At 39.8% G+C, this 19,507-nt stretch overlaps 1 protein-coding gene across 2 annotated transcripts in view; it reads right to left on the bottom strand.

Moving 5' to 3' along the window:
- The window catches only part of LOC126268028 (integrin alpha-PS5-like), a 554,707-nt gene that overhangs the window by 52,774 nt on the left and 482,426 nt on the right, over positions 1-19,507 (bottom strand). The window lies entirely within an intron of this gene.

Here is a 19,507-nt window from a genome sequence, read left to right as displayed (position 1 = left end):
TGAAAGGCGATCTGCAGCTTGTGCAGAGAATAGACTGGAGTTATAAGGGCTGAGGGACATGAAAAAGAGGCAGTTACTGAGAAGTAAAAGAGTCAGGGTTGCAGCCTATCCTCTTCATTATTCCACTTGGGCAAATGGCAAATAGTAAACAACTCCAATGTGACATTTGGAAAATGACTTAAGTTCAGGTAAAAGAACTAATGGTGATAATGTTGAATGGTTGGAAAGTCTTGAAAAGAGGTTATAAATTAAAATTACCAAAAGTAGAACAAGGCAATGGAATTAAATGTAAAACTTTTTTGTGTAAAATGCCACATTGTGTTGTAAACTACCATTGCATAAAAGAAATGTTTCATCCAATATGATCTTCATCTGGATCCACTGGTGTTCAAATGTGTGTGAACTCTTATAGGACTTAACTGCTAAGGTCATCAGTCCCTAAGCTTACACACTACTTAATGTAAATTATCCTAAGGACAAACACATACACCCATGCCCGAGGGAGGACTCAAACCTCCGCTGGGACCAGCCGCACAATACGTGACTGCAGTGCCTTAGACCGCTCGGCCAATTCCGCGCTCCCTGGTGTAGTTTGTTGTCCAACTGTTTTATTTAATTTCATTCTGAGTTCTCCACTAAACATAATATTACATCACAATATTAAAGGTGATCTGTGGTCTAAGAAGTGGGAAACTTTACTTAATGGTTTCCTGCAGTGGAGAGAGTGGGGGTCTCCTGTTGTGTACACGTTGTTGACTGTAATCTCTTACAGTACGTCTCATGACTGGTAGTTATTAGTGGATGGGGAACTGAATTTTGTTTTAATTATGTAGCACATTAGTCACATAATGGCAATTACTCACTGGCAAGGCACATGTCTTAAGTCATTGGTATTACCTGTTTGGCTCTGATTGCTGGCAACCAAGATGCTGAGAGCCAGTCCTCTCTGTTCATATTTTTAGGATTTTTAATACATCAATCTATTCTCTGATATTACATTTCACCAACACTGGGTGATTGGTAAAAAATACAGTTTTCAGCAAATTTGATTTTCTTGTCAAAGTCTCTCTGACCTTTGGCCACTGCAGGTTTGTCAGGTTGATCAAGTCAAATGCTGCAGTCATGCTCCTCAGTGCATGTTGTTACTGTCTTCTCAGTATTGCCAGTGTCGACTCCTTTGCACTCAAAGCCAACCTTGTACAAGCCTGTAGTGTGATGATAACCTCTATTGTCCTTGGTGGAGCATAATATCACATCTTGGACCTTGTGAATACTGCAGAAGACAGACTAGACACCAACTTGGTGACAGTGTACACCATTTCAGTCAGTGCTAGTCTTCACATAACGTAACCACTTGCTGGCTGTGTTTTGTCAATGCCCTGCTGTCTTGCATTATTTTATTCATTGTCATTGCTGCACAGGCAAATTTTGGGTTGTAGCAATTGAGCAAGAATGTTGTCTGCAGCCTTTTAAGCTCAGAAAATATACTATGAGCATTACTTATATTGATGAGCCAAAATATTATGACCACTGCCAAACATGAGGTTGTGTGCTGCCTGGTGGTACTGAGGACACCTGACGTGGTAAGAGAAGTATATGAGTGGAGATGAGATGCATGGGGAATCATTCTGATGATGATAAGTGGCACAAATGCAACCAACAAAATTATCAATTATGATTAAGGTGGATAAGGGATCATTGAGACTTGACCACAAATCAATGGAATCATGTCACCTGCTGAGATGAATCTCACTTACTGTCAAACCAGGTCAATGGTAGTGTGCAGATATGCCATCATACAGGCAAATGGCTATTTGAAACATGCAGCATGCCATAGGAATATGCCAGTGGGAGCAGTATTATGTTACAGGGGATATTCATCTGGGTTTCCATGGGACCTGTGGTGGTAACTGAAGCATCATCACAGCTGTGGACTATGTGAACATTCTTAGGGACCACCTGTAACCCCTTATGCTTGACGTCTTCACCAAAAGTGACGGCATCTTCCAGTAGGATAACTGTCCAGATCACAAGCCCATCATTGCGGTGCATTGGTTTGAGGAGCATGATAGTGAACTCATGTTGAAGTCTTGGCCATCAATGCCATTGGATACCAGCTCCACATCCACAAACTTAACTGCCTACAAATTATAGGAAGCGTGTGATCAGTGCATAAGGCATCTGGTGCCACAAATCTCTGGAAACCTATCAAGTACTTGTTGAATGCAGGGCATGACGAATCACTGCTGAAATGCATTTTAGAGACAGACCAACACACTTTTAATGTGTTCTGCCTCATCAGCATAGGTACTTTGTGAATTGTGAGCAAACAGCTGACCGAATTCTTCTGCGATTGTTGGTGGTGGGATTCAACATGTAAAAACCGGTCCATATGTGTTGGCTTCCAAAATATTCAGTGCTGCTGTGTACCATACATCTACATCTACATCTATGTGATTACTCTGCTATTCACAATAAAGGGCTTGGCAGAGGGTTCATTGAACCATCTTCAAGCTGTCTCTCTACCGTTCCACTCTCGAACGGCACACGGGAAAAACGAGCACATACATTTTTCTGTGCAAGCCCTGATTTCTCTTATTTCATCATGATGATCATGGCAGGTGGGTGCCAACAAAATGTTTTCACAACTGGAGGAGAAAACTGGTGATTGAAATTTCATGAGAAGATCCCATCACAATGAAAAATGCCTTTGTTTTAATGATTGCCACTCCAATTCACATATCATGTCTGTGACACAATCTCCCCTATTTCATGATAATACAAAAGGAGCTGCCCTTCTTTGTACTTTTTCAATGTCATCTGTCAGTCCCACCTGATGCGGATCCCACATTGCACAGCAATACTCCAGAATAGGGTGGACAAGCGTGGTGGAAGCAGTCTCTTTAGTAGACCAGTTGCACCTTCTAAGTGTTCTGCCAATGAATCACAGTCTTTTCTTTGCTCTACCCACAATATTATCTATGTGTCAATCCAATTTAGGTTATTTGTAATTGTAATTCCTAAGTATTTAGCTGAATTTACAGGTTTCGGATTTGTGTGAGTTATCACGTAATTGAAATTTAGCAGATTTATTTTAGGACACATGTGAATAACTTCACACTTTTCTTTATTCATGGTCAATTTCTGCTTTTTGTACCATACAGATATCTTATCTAAATCATTTTGCAAGTCTTTTTGGTCATCTGAAGACTTTACAAGATGGTAAATGATAGCATCATCTGCAAACAATCTAAGATGGTTTCTCAGATTGTCTTCTATGTCGTTAATATAGATCAGGAACAATAGAGGGCCTATAACACTACCTTGGAGATTGCTGGATATTAATTCTGTTTTACTCGATGACTTCCCTTCTATTACTACAAACTGAGACCTTTCTGACAGGAAATCACAAATCCAGTCACACAACTGAGGTGATACTCTGTAGGCACGCAGTTTGGTTAGAAGACACTTGTGAGGAAGAGTGTTGAAAGTCTTCTGGAAATCTAAAAATATGGAATCAATTTGACATCCCCTGTTGATAGCTCTTATTACTTCATGAGTATAAAGAGCTAGTTGTGTTTCACAAGAATGATATTTTCTGAATCCGTGCTGACTATGTGTCAGCATATCATTTTCTGTGAGGTACTTCATAATGTTCGAATACAGTATATGTTCCAAAACCCTACTGCAAATCAATGTTAGTGATATACACCTGTAATTCAATGGATTACTCCTACCTCCCAATGTGCTATATACTTCCATGTCTAGAAATGGAACTGGGCCAGTCTCCAAATGTATACATTTCCAAATATTTGTGAGACCTGTGCAGCTCCCTCTTACAACGGAGCCACATAGCAAATTTGTCATCTATGTATTTGAGCCAGAAAGGTGGGCATAAAGAATCCAGACAATGAACCATTGCTTCAAAGGCCTCCATGGATAAGTTGGTTGCTAATGGAGATAGTGGAGAGCCCATTGCTTAGCCACCTATCTGTTCACAGTATTTTCACTGTGATTTTGTAAGTCAGTGTAGTGTGATCAAATTAAATCAGGGAATTACTTTAGGGAATCAGACATTAAAAGTAGTTGACGAGCTTTGCTATCTGGACATCAAAAAGCTGATGGTGACTGAAGTAAAGAGGATATGCAATGCACACCGGTAACAGAAAGACAATGCTTCTGAGAAAGAAATTATTTAAAACTGAATATACTTTTTAAGTCCTTGGTGGAATTTTGTTTTGTGGACATTAGACTGTTTAGAGTTTCATGACTTAAAAAACCTCAGTGAGCCAAAATGTTTATATGAACTGTCCATGCATGTCATTCTTGGTGCTACAATTGCCATAAACATTACTTTACATTTTCAAAAATGTTCAAAGTCTAGGTGACATCTGAGAAAGGAGGAGACAATACATTTTATCCACAGATATAAAGAACAGGAAAGATCTTGTTCCCATACAGCTCTACTATCTGACTGTGACTGAAGCTACTTTCTATCTTTATTTATCATAGTTTTATCTTTGAGATCTTTCCTTCAATGCAAATATATGTTCTGTCATGTGTTTATATTGAACCAATCTGTAGGTAGTGAAAGCCATACTGTCATGTCTACCATAATGTTGTTAATTCCAGCTATATGTCACAAACAGATAGTAGCATTTTAATAACCTTTATATTTATAATAGTAATATGATGTTTTTCAATATACAAATCCCTGCACATCTAATATATTATTTCTGAATTATCCTTCACACAAGACTATTTGCATGTTCATGGTAAAGTCTCATTATCAAATTGTAATCATGATGTTGCTCTAAAAAAATTTCAGTGCTGAATAATTTTTCTTTTGTACATACAACACTGTGTTGCACTAAACTTCCCCAGAGACATGGAATTCATTCTCATAAGAAATTAATCGAGAACAACATTTTATTTATTTAAATGGCATTAACCCAAGACCTCACTAATAATGTTGAATTTCAAATCCACAAGTCTTAATAATATACTTAAATTTTACTCAGTTGGTCTCTAGAGTGCAGGTCCATTGCTTCATGAGTATCTTTGAGGTGCTCTTTATGTTTTATAAATGAGAAACAAACACTTTGAGTAATCTTTATTATTAACACACACATAACCTGCAACAGACTGATCCCCAACTGATTGATCATGCTGGCTCAGTGAATCTTGTCAACATATTCAAATCTATCCTCTGTGAGAAATAAAGAAAAGAAAAGAAAAATCTCTCACACAAGTGACAGCCAACTATTGTCTGCATGTGCATGCACATGCATTTGAATAAACAGTATGAATGTGTACTCTAGCTCAAAATATTATTTGTGCAAAAGCTAACAACATTATCATACTTGTTTATATGCCAAGTAACAAATCAACACCTCTACTACTTAGTGTGTTGTTACTCATATTCCTTAAAGTATTTACATTCCTCCAGGACTTTCCATTACCATAGTGAGAAATATGGTTATTGGACGTTGAATGGTACAGTATCGAGAAGGTGATGTAATTTTATGACAGGGTGTATATGTGGTCACGGCAAAATAATTCCCAGATTCTTCCCAGATTTCCTGGTTAAAAAATACACCTTTCCTGTATTAAGTGACAGTATACTTCCCTCGGAATCGGAAACCTTATCAATCCTTTGAATGGTCATGGTTTTATACACTAGTGTAGAGCCTTCCGCACCTTCAGGAAACCAACCCACACAAAAATACATCTTTGAAAGATATTTGATTTGCAGCAACATGTGCGCTGCATATTTTCATGTTATGAACGTATATAATCAAATTCCACCAAACACAGAATGTTAGTTTCCAAAGCATTCTGATGTACTGGTAATGGCCTCCAGGAGTAGAGAAAGCAGTTTTTGGACAGTCCTCTGGAGCCACCTCCAACTGATGATAACCACTTGTCAAATCCATCGTAGAAAAGTACTGAACTGTCCTAAGTGATCCAATGTCTCTGATATGTTTGGAATGGGGTATGCGTCCATTACTGTCTTATTGTTGTGGTATCGGTAATCACAACAGAACCTGTTTTTCTTAGTTCCATTCATAGATTTTTTAGGCACAATGACAATGCCTGCTCCCCAGCAATTATGAGTATTACTATGCTCTTTAATACCATCCGCAAGCTGCTGATCAATGAAATCCTCCACAATCGGCTGCAAATACCTCAGTATTCTGTATGGTTTATGGTAAACAGGTGCTTCATTCCCTGTTGGTATCCTATGCTGAACTAGTGGAGTACAATACTATGTTTCACAAAACAACCAAATGAAGCCACAACTTCACTATCCTGCAATGTTTCAATAGCACATACTGTACCCACAGGCAGATTCAACTCTACACTTACCCAAAGCAACTTTCTGGTGCCACCAGACACACACTCAAGCGATTTAAGCCTTAATGTTAATTTGTATGGTTCAATTGTTTTGTTCATTATGTTGAACACCCCTCGTGACAGCTCTGCATTGGCAACAGTTTCCCCTAGCTGAAATAACATTCCACCAAGTTCCACAGTTCGTTGTCCAAGGTCAATTTTGGCATGATGTTGATGCAAGAAATCTACACCTAGGATCATGTCATAGCCCTCGCTTACCCTTGGTACTACCTCCATTCATGCATCAAATCGGACTTTCCCTATTGAAAAGTCAACTGTCACTGCCCCCAAAGGTGTAACCTTCTTATCTCCCACTCCACGCAACAAACAACATGGTGGGTCTAACTTCCTTCATACCATTAAACTCCTAGTAGCTACAGCCACTTGCACCCCTGTGTCAAACAAAATCTTAAATGTGTTAGTTCCTATGGATCCTATGACTGAACATTCCACCTCTCCATACGTATTTGTAGCATTTAAATTAAACAAGAGCTCCTTTAGGTAGGTCTTTGGCCCCCTCTGCCGTTTAATGACTGTCCAACTCTACTAACTCCATTTCTCCATCCTCCACGCTGCTGATTTCCACCCCTTCCTCTATTCCTCAGTGACTGGGTACATTGCCTCTGCACATGTCCCGTGTGACCATGCTTGTAATATTTTACACCCGCTGTAGACACTGTGTGTCATGTACCCCCATTGCCACATCTATTTCCCCACACTGGATTGCAAACTAAATGGCTACATACAAATCTTTTGGTGTCACTTCAAGCACTTTCCGCAACATACGTGCTGGTAATCCCCTCAAAAATACATCAAGTGCCGTTTGCTCAGCCTCCTCCAACAGAACACTATTTGTTTCATTGCTCTGACCCAGATTATAAGTGTACTCGTTAATTTCTCTTATTCTGTTCACAAATTTTTCCATCGTCACCCCCTGCTTCTTCATCATCGTACTCAACTTCTCCCTAAAGTACCAAGTGATGTTCTGTTTCTCGTACCTTTTTAAAAGCCCCTTCTTCAACTGCTTAAACTGTCCTGCCTTCCTTAAGGCCTCAGAACACCTTATATATATCTTCACTTCACCTGTTAATCTAATGTTGGCTACATGTAACAACTGTTCATCAGTCCAACCAGTCATCCTGCTGCGGCATCCTAGGCAACAACAACTGATGCAGTTTCCTGCTCACTTCTAGATGTTAATTCACTCCTCAACTGCGTATTGTCTGCTGTCAACTGTGCTACCTTTTCCAACAAAATCTGTACCACTTCTGGTTCCAACACACCTTACATTCCTGACTCTGCCTATGTGTTGCTTTCATTTTCAATTAGCCGTGAAACAAAACATTTAAGTGCAAGAAAAACCTGACTTCCTCCAGCTCTGTATCATCACACTCAGTATCATCATAATCATCATAAACCAATACAAAAGTAATCAAATGCCACGATATAAATAAATAGATAAATAAATATTACTGCCCCAAATACACTAACACTTACTCTGACAACAACAAAAATACTATGTCCACGCAAAACATCTACAATGACCTGACATGAGCCATACTCAAAAACACACAAAAAAAAAAAAAAGTCCAACACTCAAAAGAAGACTGGTGAAAACTCACCACATCTTGTGAATGTAATGCAGACAGTGGGCCCAAACATCATACTGTACAGAAGATGTCCACTATTCTGGCACCAAATGTAGTGAGAAATTCTGACACTAAATGTAAGAGCAACACCAAGTGTAGTGGGAAGAGGTAGCAGGTACTGTATTAAAACTTGTCCGAGCTTTCCAAGAGATTTATTGTTTCTAATTACAGTGCCACATACCCCTCGGGCTTTGTCACCAGGTCCTGCAATGTTGAGCACCACTTCACTGTCTGTAAAACAGCTTGGCGTGGAATGGCTAGCTCAGTGCCCCATGCAGCACCCTGTTGTGTGTACAACTGTGACATCAGGATGCACCAACAGTCGACTCGCTGGGAGCTGCAGGTGGCCCACTTCACTCTTCTTCTCCATCATGGTTCAGATAGCAGGCAGCAACAGGTGCCCGTGATCTGGTAGCTGAATCTGAAACCCTTGCCCTGGATGTCTCTGGTGCTTATTGGGAGCCAAGATGACTGCCTGTGGTAGCGAGCCATGGAGTGGCCCATCACTGGCTGACTACGGACCGTGTGCCGGCTTCAGAGGGTCAAACTAGCAACCTGCTAGAGACTGGAACACTGCGAGTAGCCGGTTGTGTGACATGTCCCGCTGTTCAGGAGAGCTGCCACACTTGAATGCCTTGTTAGAAAATTGGCACCTATTTATAAGCTGTTGTGCACCTGTGTTTTGCTAATGCACCACTCTTAAGTCGTGTACTCATAACACCAAGGTAGGCCAGAGGGCCACTGCTGCCTGTAACTTGCACCATGCAAACCACTGCATTTACTCTTTTCAGCGTGTCTATGGCTCTGTGGTCCCATTCTACTTCACAACTGCTGGTAGCGTAACTTACTGTCAACAGGCCCGTGCCTGTCTGTAACTTGTGCACTCCAAAGTGTTGCACCAAAACTGACTTTTCTATCCCAAACGGTAGGGCCGCTACAACATTAACTTTGCAACTTGCTTTTGTCATTTGGAAAACAACTTAAGGAAACTGTATTGTGAATCTCAGAAAGAGTAAGAACTCATGGTCACAGAATAAAAGGAAATCTGTATTTGCAGGGCATATGTGTATCTGACAAGCAGGATACCCAGTCTAATTTAGTAAAGTAAAGTTGTCCACGTGAACTGATGGCATGTTTGTCCAAGAAAGACAAAGAGCCTGTTAACAAGAATGAATGAATGATGTTGTGGATTTGCAGCTAAGAGAACACAATATTGATACATACAGGAGAAGTTTCAGTTTAGTATATGAACTGAGAATATGAAGCATAACAATTAGAGTCCAGTGTGGAATGGATCAGAGACCAATTCCAGCTGAATTTAGAAAAGAATGGTACAGTTATTGTGAATGTGACTTCTGAAATGTTTGCTAATGTGACATAGTTGTGTGTTTAGGACTACACTGAAAGTCATAGTCCCAGTCAATAGCAGACACTGTTTCTCCATAGGATTACAATGTCAGTTGAAGATTACCAGGTAGCAGCAGGTTTATCTGAAATAATGTGCTTCAGATGCAACAAGGAACAATAATTCTGTAGAAATTTATTAAAAGTACATCATTTTATGGAAACCTTATGATGACTTGTACTAGGCTGAAACTACTTCTGTAAAACAAATCATTCAGCAACTGGGGCTGCTGTTTAGTTATTATATATTTCTACAGTTGCAACATGCATTTTCAATTTACAATTACCATGGATAAGTTGTCTTCTAGAAGTAAGTCCAAAATAAAATGAATTAGTTCATTTTTAGGTTACTTCTTGTCTGTTTTACTATACATGCAACATACTTTTATCCCATGTCTTCTATTTCAAATGTTTTCCTCTAGTAGAATAATAAAAGTGTGTTGTAGAAAGGGGTGTGACATGTAGACAACCTCCAGGACAATGTACCCCAGGCAACAGATGCAAAGGCAGGACTATGAAAAGTCTACACCACTGGCAGCCATACTACATCAAATATTTCTCATGCTATTCAAGACAACAGCACAAGAATATGAACTGCAACAATGGCTCTTCTGAAACCCTGAACGAAGTGTCCGTATTTTACAGATAAACATAGAAGGACTATCAAAAGACATCCAAGAATCCCATCTAAATGAAGATAATGTAACAAAGGGTAAGGTTGCAGGAAACAAAATGATAGGATACCTGCCATCATTGTATGTAGCTCTATCAAATATGCAAAAAGAGCCTCCATGATATTAAAGGAGTGTGTAAGGATGAGCCAGATAGTAGGGGATTTTACTTTATTTTTATGTGCTTTCAAAAGATACTTGATTCGCTGGTAACGGTCAAGCCTTAGCCAGCAGTGTCAGCTGCCTGTAATTTTTCCATCCCGCAATCTACCAACAGTAAGTCAGCAAGCATCTCAATCACGCACCTCCCTCGTGTGCTGATGAAGTAACGCTGTCCATGCGATGCTGAACAGGAACCGCTCTGGAAATTTTCATGCCACCCCTGCGGGATCCTCGGCTTCTGACCAATCAGGACAGAGGAAGTGACGTGGTTGTCTTGGATGTACCCAGCTGCCTACCACTGGGCCTCTCTGTCTCAATTGTGCACCCTATAGCAGTGAACATCTTCCGTCCTTCCCGATGCTGCAGCACTGCGAACTTTGTCTTTCCGGACACTGCTTTCCTTAACTACGCAAACTACGGTTCGCTCCTGACTATTCCCTGGCTCACTCTCGCCTCCCTAGGCTTGACTATGTGACCCTTTAGAAGGCAAAAGTGGCCAACAAAAGACTATTACTTAAAATCTTCCTAATGGTTCTTTCGCATCCACTGCCTTCCAGTCCGGCTTTCCTACAAGTCAGTTGCCAAGAAAACAGTGGCACTGATGTAATCACGGTGGGGCTGAGGGGTTTAACTGTTGTTTAAGTGTACAAATCACTTTAAGTCCAGTGGCCCATTCCAGTCTTATCCCTTGTATGTCAGCCATGTATATACTTAGGTGATTTGAACAGCCATCACACAACCTGGGATTATAAAAACAGTGATGATAATGGAGAGAAGTAGAGGATTGGGCAGGAGCAGAAAAACTCTGTCTTAGTTATGATGCCACAGAAATAAAAGCCTTTTGCTCTGCTAAGATGGTATACTGATAACAATCCTGATCTGCACTTTCTCCCCATGGATGAAAACATATTTCCTTTGACTCATACTACAAGAAAAGTCCTAAAAAGCTTCCCAAAGAGTCAGCACTATCCTACAATAGTCAGTGGAGGGTTTGACACATGTATCATAAATTCCATTAACAAGGCAAGATGGAATTTCAGGAAAGCTACCTAGGATCGGTACACTCAGGAGGTCAACAGAAATGTACATTGGATAGCCCCAAAAGTAGAAAACTATTAGAGGTTTATAGGAGTCATCACTGGTGCATCCAAATGCAATATACAATGACTGCTCTGGAAACATTACATCCCTTGCTGGGATGACACTACAGAATAGAATGTATGCAGAATACCAACAGACTGAAGGCCCTGATACTGCTAAAGAAATACTAGAACAGCGAAATTAAGAAAGAAAGTGGCAATGGATGGACTTGACTTCCAGTCATTCAAGCAGAAAGGCATGGATGTTATTAAGGAAACTCGGCACTGCAGCCAATGTTTGCAGTCGGCAACACCATAGGAACTAGCATTACACATCAAATCAAGATCCAAGAAGGTCAACCAAAGAACAACCAAAGAAAAAATAAAAAGACTGTCACAAATATAATTTTTGGCCAGTAAGGCCTTCGTCAAAGTTGAAGAGAGATACACCCATACAGACTCATGCAAACACAACACACACACACACATGACTGCAATCTCAGGCAAATAAGACCACACTGAGAGGAGCAGCACCAGTGCATGTTTGGAGTGGCAACCGGGTGGGGGTAAAGAGGAATCTGTGGTAGGGAGGGGGAGGGTATGTAGGGTACAGGTGGTGGAAAGTGAGATGCTGTTAGGGAGCATGCAGGGGTGCCCTGGAAAGAGGGTAGGTTAGTTATGTGCAGTTGGGAGGTATAATGGATCATATTATTGTTATTTTTTCTTCATTCTTTTCTTTCTATACATGCACAAAGCCACACATAAATTAACAGGTAGCTTTGTGGTAGAGACAATATTTGATACAAAAAAAGAGAAGTGATATGCTCTTCAGTTGATCAGTTTCTGTACCTTCACTTGTTTGTTTCTATAAGTGGTAGCAGGCAAATGTATGACTAGCTCCGCTATGCCAGTATTGTTTAAAAATATGTATTCCAACTGTATATTAGAAAGTGTTAAAAAAGTTACTAGGAAGGCAAGTTTATTCACGTATATATTTGTGTCAATCACACCTACTGTTCATAATTTCACCCATGGCAAGAATGCTGCATCAGGAGGTAAAAAAACAGAGAAGAAAAATTTGTGTGAGCAGCAGAGGGGTGATCCTGTATCAGCATTATCATAATCAGCACTACGCAGAATGTAAGTAATGTCAAGCAGTACATAACTAAAAAATCTGAATATTGCTCTTAAATATATTGACATTGAAGGTCTGTTGATATTAGTACCAGTTAAAGTTCACCAGGATATGTGTACAAATGTATAAATTATCTTCCAGTTTCTTTCAATTATTCTTTCCAATCAATGTTGTAATTATTCAAGCAGCAATTATTAATCAGTTTCTATTATTTTGTCTCACCACTCATATTCAGAGGTTAGAAGAAGTCCAGAGGAGAGGTGGGTATGGTGGCAGGGGGGAGGTGTTAGTGGAAAAGAGAGAAGTAAGAAGACTGAGTGCAATGGTGGAATGAGAGGTGTGTAGTGCTGTAATGGGAATAGAGACACCAGCAAGTTAAATATATCACTTTGCAAAAAAGGACCTACAGAAGGTACAGCTAGAATGAATGGCATTGTGCCTCAACTTTGGGGAGGTGGTCAACATATGCTCACATTTGGCTACCAGAGCAAATACATGGGTGGGCCATTTCAGAATGTGGCAAGGGTAGGAGAAGGAAGTGTCAAACAGAGCACAGAGATATTGGTAGGACTATTGGTCATCAGGGCAACATTGTCCTGCTGTTGTCTGTTGGCCCAATACCCTGTTTAGCCAGTAACATCTGGATACTTACCCATGATTAATTTGCCTGTGTGAGTGATTACAGGAGAAATATAGGGGACATGGAGACATGACAGAATGACTCACCTAGCACAGGTGTTGACAGATGTTGAGCGGAGGGGGGCTTGGTCACTGAATGTTCTCATGCTTTGCCAGAGCCAGAGCACTGCTGTCACATTAGTTTGTCAAAATGTTGAGAAAAGCACGTTTAAGTCACTCAGTAATCACAGTTTCCTGCATGTTACCTTTGGGATGGAAAAGATCTTTGTTCCTTTTGATATTACTTCATGTACATATGAAGGAGAAAGAGATGTGCATACAGTCTCATCATGCAGCCAAATATGTGTTAAGGTTCTCAAATAATATTGACCTTGCTTCTGCGGATTATATGATCAAACTTCCTATATGAGCAAGTCCAGTTTTTGTAAAAAAAACTCGTGTGGTTACAGGATGGCTATGATGTAGTGAGTAAAGTCTCTAGGAACAAGCAGCTGTTTCTCGAATAACATCTGCATTACCAAGCAAGACAAATAATCTTTTATAGACTCAGAAGAAGAATATGTTGAAATAAAAAAAAAATAGAACACCAAGAATGATTTGTGCAACATAAATGAAAGTTGTTAGCTATTTTTTACATCTTAAAGATTATGTCTATTCCAGTTTTGTACAAATCATGTCACATAAGAGTGGCACTGGTAATACCACTATGAGGATGCAAATCAGGTTCCTTTTAATACATATACTAATGATGTTGAGCATTAGTTATCATTGAGATTGTTTGTGGTGAGTTAATGGCAGTCAAGGCTACCTTTAAGGCAATGAAGATGCCATTAGCAGCATCTCACGGGGTTTGAATAAGGTCATGTATTATTGCTACAAGAAGATGAATGTTCCTTCTGAAATATTGGAATATGGCTTGGCAGGAATGCTGTACATGATTGCTGCCACTAGTTGTCATAGGAATGTATTGTCTCAAGGAGATGGAGCTCCAGATGTCCACATGGCACTAGTGAGAGGGAAGAGCATTGTGTTCAGCATATGGCACTGGCACATCATACTGCATCTGCAGCTGCAATATGGACAGCAGCTGACTTCAGAGTGACACCAATGAGCTATTACCAATTGTTTGGTTCAAGAACAACTCCAAGTCAGATGCCCTGTACCATACATGCCACTGATGCCAAACCACAGCCATTTATGACTTCCAGTGCTGCCAAGCATTAGCTCGTTGGAGGGCAGGGTGAAAGTCTGTTGTGTTTTCTGATGAAAGCTGGTTCCATTGCAGTGCCAGTGATGACTGTGAGTTGGTTAGAAGGAAGCCAGTTGAGGGCCTACAAACAACCTGTCTGCATGCTAGACACACTGAACTTACACAATTTTGTATGATAGTGGAAGAACTTTTATGGTTACTGCACACTGGCTAACTGCAAAATTTGTATGCCCATCTGGTGATTTGCTGTTGTGCTTCCATTCATGAACAGCATCCCAGGAGGTGTTTTCCACTTGCATAACACTTGCCCACATACCACTGTCGCTTACGTTCAACTTTCTGGTGGTTACATTGTTTATTAACATACCAGCATTTCACATTTGCAATGGCTTACCTTGTGCTTACATTAACCTGTGATCTTGTAGTGTTAATCCCTAAAATATTTTACCAAGGCAAAAGTATTCACAATATGTCCTTACTCTACATTAATTATTTTTTGGTGTTTCAATTTCTTCCCATTATTGTAGACTCCAAGGACAGTTCATGAACTCCATCATGTCATAACTGGCAGGGTGATAGCTTGTGGTATGAATGTGATGACTGCCATAAGCATTTTAGAAGTACTTGGAACAGAGAACCCTCATACTGACAGCTACTGTCTGTGGTGTCACAAAGAGAAATTCTGTGGCAAGAATAACAGGCACCCACAAGTGCCTTGACAATGGATTCATATATGGCATCTGGAAGTGGTAAAACGATCACTGATAGTAAGTAAGTAATGGTGACGGTACTGTATCTCTGTCATTAATATGTCCTGTTGGAATATCTGAGCACCACTGCTGTAGCATTAGAGCATTGTATACTACCAATGTTTGTACCCTTTTTAAAATTCCCACTAGAAAAATAGCATGGCATTGCATATTTTCTAGCTTTTTGTCCAAACTTTGTGTGGAATCAAGAGGAAGTAGTCTTTTTTTGTGCAGCATTTGCAATGCTGTTACAGTTCAGTTTACTATGTACCCAAGATTTACTGGCAGGTGCAGATCTGCATAAGAACTGTGATGAACTGGTGTTGACAGCATGGAAGATTCATGGGTGGAAGCCACAGCTCTCAGCATGTGCATTGCAGGACTGCACCAAGAAAATGAAGAAACTTCGCTACAAAAATAATGAGGTGAAAGAAGGTTTTTTTAAATGTTTTTTTGTAGGCCAAGAATAATATTCAATCAATGTATGTCTCACAAGGGCATATGACTGTTCGTGCAGCATATCCTCAATGTTTTTTATGTGACCATTCTATTGTGCCAATACAATCACAAATTTGTTGAAATCACTATGCACTTGGTGGTTGGAAAAATTGCTTCCACTTGAGGAAACCACTATTTACAGCTTGTTGACCAAAATGGTGAGCATTTCACATTGCCAGTGTTTGACAAAGAAGAGACATTTTGCTAATCTGAATCAGAGTGAGAATGAGGTCTCATATTTGTGGTTGGAATTGCAGTGGCTAGAATAGAGAGCAAAGCGTTGTTGGAATTTGATGCAGTAGAAGCTGACTTTGGAGCTGTACCCATTGTCTATGATGACAAAAATGCAAAATCCATTTATAAATGTTCTGAGGTGTAATAGTCACAATGTCACTAATGTTGGATTTATTTTGTGGTGTTACCCTAACTGTGAATGAGGGAATGGCGTACAATAACAGATAACCAAAATTTTGAAAGAGGCACTGTTAACATAAGCACACAACAAACACAAATTGCAAAAGACACCAGCAAAGAAAAGATATCACTTTGCATCACACTTCACAATGCTCTTCGATCAGTCAATCTCATGGGCACCAAAACACAAGAAAAAATGGAGTATAGTTCTTTAATATGTACTGTAACTAACATGCTCAGACTAATTATATAACCCGGTCTGAGCAATAATCTGTATGGTTTTCACCTGTGTAATGACTATGTCTTATGCAAAATAATGGAGAAACTTGAAATTAAAATATTTAAGTGTCTCAATGTATTAGTCATATAATATCACCAAGTTAAAATATCTAATAAAACACAGGGATACTGATTCCTTTGTTTTTACAATCTGTAATTATGTGAAGGTTTTGACACTAATTGCTTCAAAATTTTCTACATTTTTCTTTTCTTTGAAATAAACCTTTCACACTAACTTTCTTTGCAAGATTACTTTTTACACATTAAAACCATCCATAATATGGTTTCACCTAGACAGACCATGACATGAAGCTCATGAAAGAAACAGCAAAGCTTTTTTTTTACCTGTGTTAATGACTGAGATAGAGGCATCCATTGCATTATTTTTTCAATGGAGCTATGCTACATTTTGTCACCAGGAAGATTAAACAACCCACTGGAATGTCTTCCAGGTGGGTGGCCATTCAATAGCAGGAAATGTCCTTTTACTTTGAAATTTCTTGTGAAACCAACAAAAAGTTGATGTAGGAAAAGATAGACTGCTACACTATAAATGTGGCACGTTAAGTAGCAGACAGGCACAATTAAAAGACATTTAGACAAAGCTTTTGGCTACAGTCTTCATCGTAAAAGAGGACATACACCATTCATTCACACAAGCAAGCACACCTCATGCACATGACCGCCAACTCTGGTCATGGAGATATACGTGATGGTGGTGGTAATGGTGGTGGTGGTGGTGGTGGTAGTGGTTGTGATGGTGGGAGTGCCAACAACTGGATAGTACCTGATCACTTGCTTGTGTGAATGAATGGTGTGTATTTCTCTTTTTCAGCCAAAGGCTGTAGCCTACGGTTTTCTGTAAGTCTCTCTTAACTGCGCCTGTCTGCGACTTTATGTATGATTTTTATGGTAAGGAACAATCTATCTTTTCCTAGAAATAAATTTTCACTCTGTGGCGTAGTGTGCACTGATATGAAACTCACTGGTGTATTAAACTATGTGGACCAAGACTTGAACTCTTGAGCATCTACATTTTTTTATATTCCTACCTAGCATTTCTGTAGTTCACTTAAGAGTATGCCAGTCAGAAATATTATAGAGACACCTCAGGGAAAATTGTTATTTGGTAGAGCTCTTGGAGCCAAAATAATAAAAAAAATGTTTGTAGTGAAGATATGAAATTTTTCAAATGTAACATGTTGTAATAAGTTGTAAGTAAATTATGGAGAGCAAAGTGGTAAATATAATGAGAGGAAGATGTATATAGTCTTAATTCTGATTTTCAATGTGAGAATGAGAAACCAATTCCTTGGATTCGCTAGTTCCTTGCACATTCTGGGAACTGAGAAGTATATATGTCAATGTGAACTACATGATTGCATGTAGAATTATTGGGTCATTTCTCCGTAACATTTTGCCAAATAAGAATTTATGCCATCTTCAGGTAACTCCTGATGACTGCTGCACTGGTCATGTTGTCTTACTGTATACATTGGTCATCATCCCAGGTGGTGGTGGTGGTGGTGGTGGTGGTGGTGGTGGTGGTGGTGGTGGTGGTGAGGATTGGCTGCTACTTGTGGTCTTCAGTACACACAAGATCCATCTCAGTGAACTGTGATAAACCTTACAAGAACAAGTGATTATGTAGCAAAGTTTGTGCTTGGGAAACGACTAAAATTTGCACTGACCCCAGCATGATTTCCAACTGTGTATATCAGAAGCAGTGTGGAATGAGCCATCTATGCTCTGACAGTCAATGAAGCCAAAGAAATGTGCCATATAATTTGCAGCATGCTCACCAGAGCCACACAACCACAGAGCAATATTTCAAAGTTGCGAAGAGTTACCTTCTGCAAGTTGTATGATGATCTAGATTAATTTGGTCATCCTGCCTGCTAACAACATGAAAACTAAGGTGTTGATCCTGAACTCAGAATACAAACAGAAAATGTTTGGTCTTCCCAGTGATGCAGATTACAGGAAAATAGAAGGAGATCTGACAAGTCATCTCCAGAAAAAAACCATAAAACTTCTTCACAGTACCCTCCATACATAAACTGTCGATAAACTTCAGTGATGAGCTGCTGCACACCCACAGCTGTGGGGGCTACTGAATGTTCACAAAGATTGCATCATTCTGCAACTCACTGTCAAAAATTTAGGAGTAGCAGCACAGGGGCTTGCCAAAAAACTGACTGATTTCTGACTCCATCTGTGGAGAAATGTCAGCATCATTTCTGTAATTCCATCCATTTTCTACAGCATGTGCAAGAACTTTATCTCAGTGACAATGAAATGTTGGTAAGTTTTAATGTAGTGTCCTCCTTCAGCAGGGTACCACTAAAGGATTCCATGGAACTGATATTCAAGACATTCAAGATTAACCTAATGAGAGTTTTCATTTTTATGAACACTGCAACTTACCTTGACTTCATTGGAAATTATTGTGAACAGAGAGGCAGTATTACCATGGCATGTCCTCTGTCACTGGTTAAGGTGATTTTGTTTAAGAGATTGTGACGTTAAGGCTCTGGAGTAAGCCCAATTAGAACCAATCTGTTTCTATCACTATTTGGAAAACACATTTCTCACTTTACTACATGGACAGAAACCTTAGGTGAATTGCTCCATCACTTCAATTCACTTCACTCCAACATGCAGCATTCCACAGAGTTGGAATTGGATGGGATCTTACAGTTTCTTGGCAACCCGGTGAAATAGAACCCAGATGGTAAGCTCTAACATAGTGTGTACAGAGAGTCTACACACAATGATATATATCAATATGCCTCCAATAGTCAACACAACTCCCAGTGTGAAGATCTTTTAAGCATACTTGCATCCTAATTTCAGTGACAGCTCTAGAAAAGTCAGCAGAATCTTGGAGTGACATGATTTCAAATGTGTATGTCACTCACCATTTAAAAACTTAACACTACCAGGATAAGTAAAGTGTGCTAGCAATAACTTATCATAAGTTGTGCTGGCCTGAATTCCCATGTGTGCTTCTTGCTGAAGTGTGGCTCTGGGAGCGGCATAACTGTCGTGCCATCTAGTTGCAACTGTGGCTTATCAGGCACATGTGCGGCACCCTTCTGCATTGAGCCTTCAGGCTGGAGGTAACAAGAAATAGCCTCACTCTCCATGCACGACGCTACTCACCATAACCATTTCAGAACAGTTACTTGGTCCATGTCGGTGATAATGGCAGTTACCATC

This window comes from Schistocerca gregaria, chromosome 4 (genome assembly GCF_023897955.1).
Source record: "Schistocerca gregaria isolate iqSchGreg1 chromosome 4, iqSchGreg1.2, whole genome shotgun sequence".
Classification (NCBI taxonomy): Eukaryota; Metazoa; Arthropoda; class Insecta; order Orthoptera; family Acrididae; genus Schistocerca; species Schistocerca gregaria.
Note: the sequence above shows the minus strand (reverse complement) of the source record. Positions and strands in the feature narration are given on the sequence as shown.